General features: G+C 40.2%; 1 pseudogene across 1 annotated transcript; it reads right to left on the reverse strand.

Moving 5' to 3' along the window:
• Positions 1-12,444: 12,444 nt before the first annotated feature.
• On the reverse strand, positions 12,445-13,021 carry LOC308422099 (large ribosomal subunit protein eL15-like; annotated as a pseudogene). The gene has a single exon. The product of its transcript is annotated as a large ribosomal subunit protein eL15-like (transcript).
• Between the last annotated feature and the right edge of the window lie 2,580 nt (positions 13,022-15,601).

Below are 15,601 nucleotides of genomic sequence, written 5' to 3' on the forward strand. Positions count from 1 at the left end.
TGGGTTGGAAATTGTGAGGGAGATGCTCAGTTGGGGGCTGAGTTGGGATGGGACTCCTCAGCAACCGAGGGCCTCTGTTTTGCTCTCAGTGTCCTTGCTGGGGTGGGCGGTCCAGGGTTTCTTACTCCTTGGAGGCCATGTAGGCCATGAGGTCCACCACCCTGTTACTGTAGCTGTATTCATTGTCATACCAGGAAATGAGCTTCACAAAGTTGTCATTGAGAGCAATGCCAGCTCCAGCATCAAAAGTGGAAGAGTGGGAGTTGCTGTTGGAGTCACAGGAGCCCTTCCACGATGCCAAAGTTGTCATGGATGACCTTGGGAGGGGGTGAGTACGGGAGCTAAGGTGGTGCAGGATGCATTGCTAACAATCTTGAGTAGTTGTCATATTTCTCATGGTTCACACTCACCACAAACATGAGGGAGTTGGAGATGATGACCCTTTAGGCCCCACCCTTCTAGTGGTCCCCGGCCTTCTCCACGGTGATGAAGACACCAGTAGACTCCATGACATATTCATCACCCCATTTGATGTTAGCAGGATCTCGCTCCTGGAAGATGGTGATGTAGACTCCATGACACAGTCATCACCCCATTTGATGTTAGCGGGATCTCGCTCCTGGAAGATGGTGATGGGCTTCCCATTGATGACAAGCTTCCCATTCTCAGCCTTGACTGTGCCGTTGAATTTGCCATAGGTAGAGTCATACTGGAACATGTAAACCATGTAGTTGAGGTCAATGAAGGGGCTGTCGGTGGCAACAATCTCCACTTTTCCAGATGCAGAGCTTAAGGCAGCCCTGGTAACCAGGCACCCAATACTGCCAAATCCATTCACACCGACCTTCACCAACTTGTCTAAGGGATGGGGCTGGCACTGCAGGAGAAGACGTGGCTGTCTCTGGAACAGGGAGGAGCACTTAACTAAGTTTCTGTGAATTTAAAATCTAGATTTTCTTTATCCAATTTACACTGAACTGTGGTGAGAAAAGTGTGTTTCACTGAGTGTAAAAAAAAAAAAAAGACGCTTGAATCCTTTAAACACGAAAGCTGGATGTAATTAAGATGGGAGTCTGAGATAAACAAATAGTCACAAAATTAATGATTAACTAGAGGAAATGTTAGCACTATCACGTACAACTTCATTAGAAACAAGATTAGCCTTATTTTGTTACTTAGGAATGTACAAGAAAAACCGTAATTAAAACCTAAATCGGAAAGGATTTAAGAAACATAAAGAGTGGGAGGAAGCTCAGTCACTCGGGGAATTTGGTTATCAGTGGCGTTGAGGGTGAGCGTCATCAAGCATTTTTGAATATCACGTGGGTTTGTGTTCTCAGATGTAGTTGGCATGTGTTGGATGTGGAAAATGTGAGTCTAAAACTTTACCTGCATTTGTAAGCTGGGTGTTGGTTAGCAGCTGCCGGATACTCCCTGCCCTCTAGTCAAGGAGGGTTTGTAACCAATTCTGACTTTTTAATTATCACATTTAAGGTCCTCTGCAATATGTATATCTCTATATTGTAGAGATGGCTCACAGTTTGTACTTAGTTTTTGTGGGATACCAGGTATTTGCTTGGCAGGGAGATCTGAGTGTGTTCATAAAGAAGTGAATCTTAGTAGAAAGCCCAACAAGTTAGTTAATTTTGATAATTAATTAGCATGACTGTTGGTCTAAAAAGTCAAATTTAGGAACAGATTTAAAATTTGTCCAGTAAAGTAAGTTTCACAACCATCACCAAATTTTAGTAGGAACCTGTTAAGTAGGAGTTGTTCCTTGAAGATAATTTTTCCACAGTAAAGTAAGTATTTAACAAAGGAAAGGCTTTGCCCAATGAAGAAACATGAGACATAAAATAAAATCTAACCACAGGTTGTAAATGCCTCACAGTAAAATAATAAAGTGAAGTCCTTATTTATCTATGCCTAGAATTTAAAGGTTTTATACTAGGAATATTTATTAATAAATTAAGCCATATGCCTTTTACATTAATCATGACTATTACATAAATTAGATAAACTTTTAATTTATATGTTTTAATTTAGAAGCTGTTTTGAAAGGAAACTCATCAAAATCAATGTATAGAATGTTACATTTTATAATTTAAAGAAGCTTTTATCTTATAAATCCAGTGAATATTTTTATAGAAACAAGTAACACTTTAATATTTTATTAAATACTCAATAGCTTCAAAGATATCATTTTAATACTTTTAAGAAATTTAGATACCCAAAAGATGCTCCAAAATATAACAAAGACACATGCTCCACTATGTTCATAGCAGCCTTATTTATAAGAGCCAGAAGCTGGAAAGAACCCAGATGTCCCTCAACCGAGGAATGGATACAGAAAATATGGTACATTTACACAGTGGAGTACTACTCAACTATTAAAAACGACTTCATGAAATTCTTAGGCATATAGATTGAGTTATTAAAATATCATCCTGAGTGAGGTAACCCAGTCACAAAAGAGCACACATGGTGTGCACTCACTGATAAGTGGATATTAGCCCCAAAGTGCAGATTACCCAAGATACAATTCACAGACCACATGAAGCTCAAAAAATGTAAGACCGAAGAACAGATGCTTCAGTGCTTTTTAGAAGGCGGAACAAAATATTCACAGGAGGAAATACAGAGACAAAGTTTGGAGCAGAGACAGAAGGAAAGGCCATCTAGAGACGGCCCCACCTGGGGAATCCAGCCCATATACAGACAAAAAACCCAGACAATATTGTAGATGTCAAGAAGTGCATGCTGACAGGAGTCTGATACAGCTGTTTCCTAAGAAACTCTGCCAGAATCTGACAAATACAGAGGCAGATGCTTACAGCCAACCATTGGACTGAGAATGGGGTCCCCAGTGGAGGAATTAGAGAAAGGGCTGAAGGAGCTGAAGGGGTTTGCAACCCGATAAGAACATCTATATCAACCAACCAGACAGCTTTAAAAAAGGAGATAATTTTAAGGTAGTCAAGGCAGCCTGGCATTCCTACAACCTTAATGAATCTGAAGCTAATTCAAAAGTGACACCTGCATATATGATTGATTGAAAAACGATTCCTAAGATCATTGGGAAATGACAGTTTTCTTTAACAAATACTGATGGAAAAACCGGATATAAATATGAAAATGTCATGATCTACACAAAAGTTAACTCAAATTAGATTGTAAATATTTTGAAACCTAAATTTATAAAACTATTATAAATAAACAGGAGAAAGTCTTAAGTTTGAGATTAGTAAAGATGTTTTAGGGCCAAAGTAAAAAGCTATATATGAAAGGAAGCCCCATCGGAGTGTGAGAGCACACATAGGCAACCCAGGCACTTGGGAAATGGGGCAGGACTGAGAAGCCAGTTTGCCTGAGCCCCACAGTGAGAGTCTGGGTTCAGTCACCGAAGGCTGGGCGTACAGCTCAGTTGTATGGAACTGGCCTAGTATGTGGTTCATTGTTAGATCTGGAACCAAAGGAAATAAAAGAGAGAGGAGGGGAGAGGAGGGGCAGGGTAGAAGAGCATAAAGGAGGAGAAGGAGACAGACAGGAGGAGACACAAGGGAGGGCGGGGAAGTGGTGGAGGAAGGGAAAGATGATTAATTGGGTTTCACTAACATGAAAATATTCTAGCCTTCTAAAAAGAGATAAAGAATTAAAAGTCAAGTTAAATGAATGGAAAATATTCACAACACATATATCTGATGAATGCCCAGCATCTTTACAATAATATATGAGATATAATCTATATTTCTCAGTTTTTACTCTCTCTCTCTCTCTCTCTCTCTCTCTCTCTTTTTGTGTGTGTGTGTGTGTGTGAAAGAGAGAGAGAATCAACAAGCATAGGCTTATATTTCATGTGCTATAGGCTGTAGTCTTACTGGTTTCAGGAAAGCTAATTTGATATTCAGGAATTCAAACTGAATAAAAATGTAAGACAATGTGGCGAGAATACTCTCGAAGCACAGCTGCATGAGAGCGGTGCTCTAGTCGCACAGTGAATGCTGATGCCTGCATAACAGTAAAGCAAATACAATAGAACGTTGGCACATTTGAATGAAAACGAACTTAAGATGAGCAGTCAGGGGAAGACAACTATAAAATCTACAATTTGGTCCGAGGGTGTAGGTCAGTTGGTAGAGTACTTTTCTAGCCTCCATGAAACCCTGGGCTTGATCCTCAGCACCACAGAAACTGGGACCCCAGTCCCAGAAGTGAGTGTGACTATGTGAGAGCTTCAACATCATTCTCAGCTACATACTGTGTTTGCAAAGCCAGATTGATGCACAAGAGGGTCCTGTCTCTAAAAACAAAAGAGAAAATCTGATGCTACTGTATAACAAAATGACTAAAGTACACTCTGATGATTCCAAGGCTGAACATGGCTATGAAAGTCCACAGCATAAAGCCTAGGCTTACAAAAGCATATATCTAGATATATGAGGACTGGTGGGAAATGTTCTTGGAAACTTTCTTTATTAGTAACATCTCCAAACTGAAAAAAAAATTTTAACTAACTAACTAACTAACTAAATGGCGATAGATCTATACAATGAAATATATGATGTATTAAACTGGTTATATATTTATATAAGCATTAATCTTTTTTTCCAGATGGGGCTAACATAACTTGTTAAATTTCTAGTGAACTAGATGATTTCCATATGGCCACAGACATCATTAATTAGTTTAAAGACTATAGAGAATGTTTTACGTTCCATAAAGGTCAAGAGAATCCTGTGAATAGTCTTCAGTATAAGGTCTTTCACAAATCTTCAGCCTTCTCATCTACCCTCAAGATTTGGAGACTCATTATTGTCTGCGATTACAAGAGACAAAGCCGTATAATATGCTCCTTTTTCTGTGTGGAAAGAGTAGATTGATGGGTAGGTCAATGATAGAAACAGTAGAGATAGATAAATAGATGATAGTGGTGATTACAGTCAAGGTAGATGAATGGCAATAGAAGGTGGGTAGATGGATGGATGGATGGATGGATGGATGGATGGATGGATGGATGGGCGGATGGATGGGTGGATGGGTGGATGGATGGATGGGCGGATGGATGGGTGGATGGGTGGATGGATGAATGGATGGATGAATGGGCGGATGGATAGGTGGATGGATGGATGGGTGGATGAATGGGCAGATGGATAGATGGATGGATGGATGGGCAGATGGATGGATGGATGGGCGGATAGAGAGATAGATAGATAGATAGATAGATAGATAGATAGATAGATAGATAGATAGATAGATAGATAGATGATAGTGGTGATTACAGTCAAGGTAGATGAATGATAATAGAAGGTGGGTAGATGGATGGATGGATAGATGGATGGATGGATGGATGGATGGATGGGCAGATAGAGAGATAGATAGATAGATAGATAGATAGATAGATAGATAGATAGATGATAGTGGTGATTACAGTCAAGGTAGATGAATGATAATAGAAGGTGGGTAGATGGATGGATGGATGGATGGATGGATGGATGGATGGATGGATGGATGGGCGGATGGATGGATGGATGGATGGATGGATGGATGGGCGGATGGATGGATGGATGGATGGATGGATAGAATTAGTTTTGTTTCCCTGAAGACTTCTCATTTGTGTTGAATACAACCCAGCAATTAAAATGGGATAAACCACTTTTACATGTCATACTATGTAAAAAGTCATGTGAGTAACAGGAGTCATCTAAAAGACAATATGATTTAGTTCCATTATGTAAAACTCTAGGAAAAACCCAACTTCTCTTTACCAACAGAACCCAGGCCACTTGTTACTTGGGGATGGGCATGGATGATATTCAGTAGGATACAGCCTAGGAAACCTTTCCCTTGGACCCACAGGAAGCTCTAGCCAACAATGGTGATCCTTCTAGTGGCAGAACGAAAGAAGGGCGAGGCAGGTGATGAACACAGTGCCCAGGGTCTCACAGCAAAGGTGAGCTGAAGACAGCTTTGCTTCCATCCACACTTGACCAACCACATCTCAAACACATGTCCCATGCAGACGGATGGTGCAGCTGGGAATGGCAGGTTGTGCTTTGCACAGTGTCTGCATACAGATCTAACATGAAAGACTCTGGTACCAAGAAGAAACAATCTCCAAAAACAAGCCCCAAGAACAATTGCAGCAATTGTTTGAACAGGAACAACGTCACACAGAAATTCCATTGCTTCTCTTAGTTCAGTTATGCACCAGGCAGACCATGTGCTAAACAGGAACAACGTCACACAGAAATTCCATTGCTTCTCTTAACTCAGTTATGCACCAGGCAGACCATGTGCTAAACGACAGAATGCGTCAGCAGCATTCACAAGGGTAATGGTTTCTTTCTCCTCACAACTCAGCACAGAGGACCGGGAAATGTGTGAACCGCTGCTTCCTAGCAGTCAAAGATGGATGTGGTTCCATTCATTTCATAAAATATCTCTTAAAACTCATTTTGTCCCACTGCCATATTATCTCCTCCCAGATCATTAAAATAATGACTGTTTTTATTCCTGATATTTTTACTGGGAGATGCTCAGGGCAAAGCATACCACTCACACAGAAGTCATTGATATCCAGGTAAATCTGCCTACATAATGAATTAATTCTAATGGGAAATTTATTATTTCAAATCATGCCCTCAGTGGGACCCCACGCAGCAAGGAACATATGAACACACCCAAATTCACAGCAATAATATCTAAAAATTCTTGGACTCACAAAGATGATTCATTAATAATGTATTCTATTAAATAGTTGAATGTGCCAAGAGAATATAAGAATCCCATTATAATTGGAGATACACATTAATTAGTGGATGCTACATTACTTTTCAACAAGTGAAAAGGTGACACATTCCCAGCATCCAACCTGTACACATTCCCTGCATGTGTAAATATCTACAGAAAGCCTGGGAATAGATTTCACTGGGTCATCTTTTGTCACAGGTCCACCTGTGAAGCCAAACATTCTGCTCTAAAAGATGCCATTGCTGTTTAGTCAGGCTTGGGCCACTTGGCTACTCTAAAGCCGGTGGATAAAGTTACTTTACTGGGACACACAAACTGAGATAGTTGTGAGTGTTTTTGCTGTGTAAAAGGGCAGAACAGACATCACCATAACTCTGCACAACAACAACAACCTTAGTAACAATAACAGAAACAATAATATACAAATTCCTCTTCATATGTTACAGAGCTTGCAATCAGCTTGTACATTTTGGGTGTGACCATAGACACACGGATGCGTGCACGCTTGCACGCACACATGCACGCACATCCTGGAAACTCTTCTCTACTTCAAATGAAATTGATCTTCATTTACCTAAGATGCCTGAGTTTTCACTTAAAATTGTGTCTTTTTCTTCATCCATGTCAAACAAATCAGTGACCACTACAATGAAACCACTTGGCTCTACAGACTCTTGGACGAGCCAGTTTTCTTGTAGTAACAACGACCAGATCATAGTTCTTCCTAATTTTCATGTTTTTGAAGCACACACCATCATGTTACCTGTTTTACTGAAGAGAAACCACATACTTCAAGACAAGGCATAGACTAGGTGAATAAAACAGTGTGTCCGGCTGGGGAGATGGCTCAGTGGTTAGAGCACTGTCTACTCTTCCAGAGGTTCTGAGTTCAATTTCTAGCAACCACATGGTGGCTCACAGCCATCTGTAATTTGGATCCAATGCCTTCTTCTACAGTGTGCTCATATATACAAATTAGATTTTAATAATATCTAAAAGGGAGGCTGGAGAGATATCTCAGTAGTTGAGAGCACTGGCTGCTTTTCCAGGAGTCCTGAGTTCAATTCCCAGCAACTACATGGTGGCTCACAACCACCTGTAATTGGGATGCCCTCTTCTGGTGTATCTGAAGATAGCAACAGTGTAGTCATACGCATAAAATAAATAAGTATTAAAAAAAGGAATAGTTTAAAAAAACAGTGGTGTCAAATGCTTGTCTCTTATAACACAGTTAGAGATACATTGCCACTAGCAATGATTTTTCCACATCATCACTACGTGACAGAGTGTGTAAGGACTGTGACAACACATTCTCTCAGCCAGGGTGTCATGGAACCACAGGTCTAGTGGACTGTCACTGCTTTTACAGAAGGCAGAACCCAATCCTTGTGTCGCTAGGGCTCCAGCTACACGCTTCTGTTATTTCTTTATCCATGTGCCAACGTGTATTTTCAATCCACCCCTTACTGTTTTAATCAACATTTAAAGGAAAAGAGAGGTAGGGCTCCGCTAGGAGGAGTGGTAATTTAGTTAGTTCAGTGCCACTGGTTGTCAGATGAGCCTAAAATAGTCATTCATCACTCCCCAGCACTGTTGGGATTACAGTACCAAAATAGTGCTCAGAATGTTTAAAACACCTATTAAAATAAATCTCTCAAGACCTTCCTGCATAAAAAAGGATTATAAGGCTTAAAAGAAATCTCTTTTTTTTAGTCATTGATCGACAATTGGTTTTATAAATCATTCTTATTTTTCTTCTGAGAATAGGAAAATTAAAAACATTTTAAGGGATTAATTTTTTCCAATTAAAATGGGTTTCAGGAAGCCACAAAATGCACCATTTCCTTAGATGAAACTCACTTCTGCTTTTTTATTTTTAGGAAAATTAAAAAGTGTACATTCTCTGCTATCATTCCTGTTTTCCAACTGCAGCAGACATTGTACTCTAGGACAAGGCATTTTATATACATATGCAAGATCTTAACGAGAGGTCGCAAGCAGACTTACGGTGATTTCTGTTGCTTAATGTTGGTTTGCATGCATGCTGTTGATTTTGCTGGGGGAAGCAAGCATGTATCAGAAACTGTAGCTACAGTGTTTTCGTGAACCACTGCTGAGTGGCGGATGTCAAACTGTAGCTCCTCCTTCACAGTGTTTGTATTCAGTTATGCCAAATCTTTACAACAATGCCTCCTGTTATGAGAGGAGCCCATCCTGAAGCGGTTTATAGTGACCACCATTTGGAAGGTCATAGCGTGAGGCTGTAGACTCTGATGCATTCAGAATGACAAAGGATGTTTTAAAATTAAAATCATCAAAAAATTGTTTAGGGGGAGGGTTTTGTGCCTAATATAGGTAGACATCTTCATGGAATTAAACTGTAGTTGAGATATGTTTTACAATCTGGAGCAACGTTTATTTTTTATGACAGTGAGTCAGAAATCATTGGGAAGTTGGGTGGTATGTAGTTTCCTGCCAAATGCTGACATTCCTACTGCACAGTGTAGGCATCTAAGGTCTATCTACTGGCCATTTTGAAAACTATGAACTACTTGAATTCTGTGTAAAGAGAAGCTTAAAATAGTTTAATAATCTGCCACAAATGAAAACCTATTCCTGGCTTCAGGACATCAAATCATTTTCCTGATATTAGATGCGTTGTAATTATAACCTCAAAAGTAATTTTAAAAAACCTGATGGTACAATTAAAAGGAAAATATATGCTCTAGAAATAGTCACTAGTTTTATTTGATTTTTTGCTTTTGTTTTCTTTATTTCAATAATTTACATTCTACAAATGTAAGTAAATATAATGAGTAATTTATTAAAAAATGAAATTTAGACACTTTAGAGAAAAAGAAATTTAGCACTTTTTATATGCTGATTACAGAAGAAAAAAATTCCATTTATGATGGTCTGATGGGAAATGTCCCCCATAGCCTCAGTTGGTGGCACTATCCTCCCTCTCCCTCTCCTCCCTCTCCCTCTCCTCCCTCTCTTTCCTCCCCTCCCTTCTCTCCCCCTCCTCCCTCTCCCTCTCCTCCCTCCCTTCTCTCCTTCTCCCTCCCCCTTTCCTCCCTTCTCTCCCTCTCTTCCCTCTCCTCTCTCCTTCTTCTCCCTCTCCCTCTTCATCTCCTTCTCCGTCTCCCTTTTCTTTCATCCCATATATTTTTTATACATATACACATACACATACACACACACATACACACATACACACATACACACATACACACATACACACATACACATACACACACACACATACACACACACACATACACACATACACATACACACACACATACACATACACACACACATACACACACACATACACATACACATACACACACACACATACACACACACATACACATACACACACATACACATACACACACATACACACATACACATACACACACATACACACATACACATACACACACATACACATACACATACATACACACATACACATACACACACATACACACATACACATACACACACACACACACACACACATACACATACACATATACATAAGCATGTGGTTGATGATGTGGTATCCCATCTTCTTGTTCTGACTGCTCGCTGCCACACCTCCCAGGCCATTATGGATTCTCCCTATGAAACTCTAAGCAGGACTAAACACTTTCTTCCGGAAGTTTCTTTGGGACATGATGTTTTGTCAAAGCAACTGAGAAGTAGCAAATACCCTGCCTAAACTCTCTATCTGCTATTTGTATCTTTAGAATAATGGCTGAGGGTAGAAATCCTACGGGCTAATGGTACTCTTCAGGCCATCCATTGAACATACACTCTATGTATGAGTTCCTTTTTACAATTTCTTAAAGCTCCCCTTGGGTTTTCTATGTTTTTAAGGAGATTTGAGAAGTTTGGAAGACTTAATTCCTGAGTCACATGTGCCTCCATCTTATGTCTTCAGTTACACCTGAAAATCTCTATTTCATAGTCAGCTCATGTTTCTTTTATTCAGTTCTTAGCAGCTGATCAATGGGCTGTCTTCTTAACCCAGCGAGTCTTCAAGTGCTACGGTAATCACTCTATCACTTGCCCGTCTAAGCCGATGTGAGCTTTACCAACACAGCAGACGCAATCGTCCTTTTAGACCTAGTTTATAGATTTTCTGAGCATTGACAGAAGCGCATTGAAGGGAACAGAACTATCGCAAACACAATATCCCGAATGAAAGAAAGATTTCTGATTTCTCTGTTTTGGGTTTTAGTATGGTTTTGTTTGAACTGACATGGTTGAAAAGGATGCAATTAACTTACAGAGGGAACACTGACTGGAAAATCGATTAGTTATGTATCTCTCCTCCCTAAGGACTTTCTGCAATATTTATTTTGGACAGTGCTTGATTTCTTATGATGAATCATGAGTTCTTTGCAGGAAAAAATATGTCTAGGTCCCTGAGCCAAAATGATTACAGCTGAAAATTTTGGCTTGTTTCTTGAAGATGAAATTAAAAACAGTCACCAAAGCAGATCCTAGAGAGGGGTTTGCTTCCTAAGACATGTGAGACATTTTCATTCACTGAAGTGTAAAAGTGCAAAAAATTAACTCGTGGTTCTCAGTCTATCGTTTATAAACCATTCTTCATTTGAGTAACAAAATAACTACTGATAGTTCATTCCTGATTTATTTATTAGGATCTCACATATTTAACTTAGGCAAAATTCTGGGTATGCTGTATAGATGCCCAGGAAAAATCATGTAATTAACTTAACATTCTCCACCAGTTTAACTACTAAGTATTAATTGGAAAACTCCAGGCATTCATTCTTACCTTCCATGTTGTTTGAGAAAAGAACCTCTTGATGTTTGCTGCCACATATTCCAAGTGAACTGGTCCCCAAGCCTGCAGGAATATCCTGTCTCTACCTCCCATCTTGTCAAAGGAACACAAGGAACCTGAATTTAGCTTCCCACATTTGCACAGCAAGTACCTTGCCCTGTCTCCCCATCCCTGCCAAGGCTCAGAAAACAGCAGAAGAGAAGGCAGAAAAAACCCAAGAATTGGAGGACAGACTAGGGTACTTTGGGATGCTGTCTGGATATCACATGGATATAGTGTTCTCACAAGACCTGAGCTAGATCAAGCCAGCCAAGATTTCAGCAGGGATATGGATATTTTCAGCAGAGTTTTACAGGGCCCCACACATAGCTGAGGAACTATTGGTGGTCTATAGATGCTAGGAGAGAGGGAAACATTCTCTTTGAGGATATGACCAACTGGTAAGTGTTCCACACTCCAGTAAATGACTCCACAACCCTGCACATATGAGAGGCTCTAATTGGTTTGAATGGATGATTCCTAAAAAAGAAGAAACGTGAAGTTGGAGGGGGGGCTGGGGGTGGGGAGTATAAGAGGGAAAATGGGCAGTGATCCTATCTCATTGTATATATATCATTGGAGGTCTCAAAAAATAAATTCACAGAAACATTAATTATGACTAAGTTGGCTTCATTCGAGACATGAAAGGATGGTTCAATAAACACTAAACATCAGAAATCACATGATCATCTTAACATCTAAAGGTTTTTGACAAAATTTAATATACCTTCTTGATAAAAGCCATAGACTATAGGTATAGAGAGATTATATCTTTTTTGGCTGTCCTAAATTGTTTATTGGATATGAATTTTCAAATATTACGTGTATTAGTGGTAACGGTGGAGCTGGAGTGCTGCGCCTTCTCCAGGCTGCACAGCGAGATCCACCAATAGTGTGGTGAAATTTGTGACGCTTTCCAGGGCCATAGCTCTTGCGGCCAGCAGATGTCAGCCCACACATCTCTCTGTGCTTATGGACTGGTTTGGTGATCAGGGTTTCTTCTGATAGCTTTATGGAATGGATCAATGAAGATAAACTCAAAAAATTTATATGTGCAATCTTCACCAACCCAGTAAGAATTCAAGACTCTCAAAGTTCCACAAGAGCACCCAGCTCTCTCCTCAGCAACAGACTGAAGGCTTCAGGCAAATTTTGGCTGTTAACATGGCTTGCCGTAAGTTGCACCGTTAGGAACTGGGCGTTTGTGACCACCATGTCAGACACTAATCCTGTAAATGACATAACCTTGTTTAGCCTTCGAGATTTATCAGGCCGGGTGGGGCGGGGAGCCCTGTGCAGCTTGGGGAGCTGGCGGTATTGCCAGCAGCGGATCCTCAGGCGGAAGCGCATCGCGTCGGACTGCCTCTTCCTCCATAGCTCCTGGATGTACTTGTATGCACCCATCTTGGCTCGCCTGGTGGCTGTCGCCAGTGGAAAGGCGAGAGATTATATCTTAATGAAATAAAGGCTGTATATGGTAAACTATTGCCTATATCGTGCGAGGTGTAGACATCTCCTAATAAGGACAAAGCCGACGTCTCCATTTCTACATGAGACTGCACTTCAAGTCTCAGCTAAAAGCTGAGAGAAGAACACAGCCATTCCAGCCAATCAGTGAGCTTCGGGATCCCTGTCTCTGAAAGGAGAGGAAGGGCAGCTGCAAAAGACACCAGGCATTGACCTCTGGCCTCTACGTGTGTACATGCACATTCACTTGGCACACCTGTACACATATGAACACACACACAACATATATGCACATACACTCTGTTTTCTCCATCACACACATGCACATATCCATGCACACATGCACACACATTCACACATGCATGCACATACACACATGCATACACACACACATGCAAAATTCTATTGATATAGTTAACCTGAACATTTCTTCAGGGCAGATGAAAATATTTTATTTTCATCATTGATAACCAATCCTATGTTTTAGGCAAATTTGTTGTCCCTGTACCAATTCATATTCTACATTCCAGCAGCAAATAATACAGGCATGTGTGTGCATGTGTGTGATAGAGAGGATAGAGTATATGTATATGCACATTTATGTGTGTCTTCACATGTGCACAGGTATGTTATGTGAAGTGCATACATGTATGTTTTTGCTGCTGGAAAGTGAAAAAAACAAGTTAGAAGAGGTGAGCATACGTAGATGATTGTCTTCAAAACATCACTAAAGCAGGCTCTCACGTGTGCACCTAAGTAGAAATTACCTAAATAAATTGATGTGGCTAAGCGCTGTAATTAAATTTCCAATTGAACTCTTCTGTAAGACAAGATTACTTCAGAATGAAAGTGGATTTCTCTCAGCCATCTTAGAATCTTCTTTAGAAGCATTTACATTAGGTGTTGTGAGAAAGAATAAGGCGGCTTCATCCAAACCTCAAAAGATAACCAGGAGGAAAGGCAATCTATTATCTGCTTCCCATTTCCACAGGCACACATGCACGCACATATGCAAAACCCTTTATCCCCAAATGAACAAAACTGTTCAGGAATATTAGCTTTTCCTTAAATGATTACCTAAATTCTTTTCTCCCCTTTCAAATTTAAGAAAGCTTATTTTATTATTTCATCAGCTTTTTGGTTATTTCTTAGCCTGTTAGAGAGGACTGTGTGCTCCTTTATGCCACAGAAATCAGCTTTGCTGGGTCAAGACGCAATTGATCTATTTCAGGGCTCATACATTTTCTCCGGAACCTAGACCTTCCTCTACAAACCAAGACCCAATCTACAGCCTCCTTCCTGATTCCACATGGCTCAGGATCTTAGAATTCTTTAAACATTTGTACATGTTTTAATAAAAATGCAGACAGATAATATACAGATTTAAATAAAATATGGCTGAGACGCAGCCACTGCCCGTTTCTTGTCGACATCATTTTCACATGCTGGTGGCAGAGTTGAAAAGTCACCATAATGACAGGGTAGCCATGAGGTCAAATGCAGTTAGTCCCTTGGTAGACTGGGTAGGTGGGCTTGACTGAGAAGAAGCAAAGAAAGCCACAGCTGTTTCCTGGTAGCTGTCAGAGTGCTCCATGGGTGACAAGTTCTTTCCCCTGTGTCAGAAATCTAGTTGTCTCTCCAGCTGCCTGCACATTTGTATCAACAAGTGATCTATGACCTCAAAACACTCTGGATTCTTTGTAACAGCGTTTGCATTGGAGTTTTGTTCCCCCTTGTTCACCTTTCAAGAGGATCATAGGACGAAACACACTAACAGGAAGACATAACTTACTACGATTTGGAAAGTAGAAAGAGTCACTTTATTTTTAAACAGATCTCAATGGTCTAACAGCACACCTCTCTTTTAGGACTTGACTAACTAAACTTCTGTTAAAATGTCTATATCTCTGAATGAATTGTTGCCTCCAAGATGACAAGAACCAAGGAGAAATCTTCATCTATTAGCATAGCCAGATTGTAAGATGAATCTTCTAGAAAAATTTGCAAGCCCCCTTCTGCTTCTCCTTAGGTGCTGAGAAGATCCAATAAAATGTGCTGGGTCCTCAAGATATTATCTGTCTCACTGTTACTATTCGAGTCAGTATATTCCCATGATGTCTTCTGTCTTTGGTCATTAGATATGTGTGTTCCCTTCAGAGTCCCACCTCTACTTCTTCATGTACTTTTTAATCCTTAAACCCCATTCCCTCCTGTAGTCTTTGCAGAGGTTGACAGTCATTTGCCAACTTGACAGAATCTGGAATCTCAGAAAAAGCAAGCCTCTGAGCATATTTGTAAGGAATATTCTAGATTAATTGAAGTGGAAAGTCCCATGCTGACTCTGGGTGGCACCATTCCTTAGGCTAGTGTATTATTAGTCAGGGTTCTCTAGAGTCACAGAACTTATGGGTAGCCTCTATATAATAAGAGGATTTGTTGATGACTTACAGTCTGTAGTCCAACTCCTTAACAATGGTCAGCAGCAGCTGTGAATGGAAGTCTAAGGATCTAGCAGTT

Source organism: Micromys minutus, assembly GCF_963924665.1.
Source record: "Micromys minutus genome assembly, chromosome: 6".
NCBI lineage: Eukaryota > Metazoa > Chordata > Mammalia > Rodentia > Muridae > Micromys > Micromys minutus.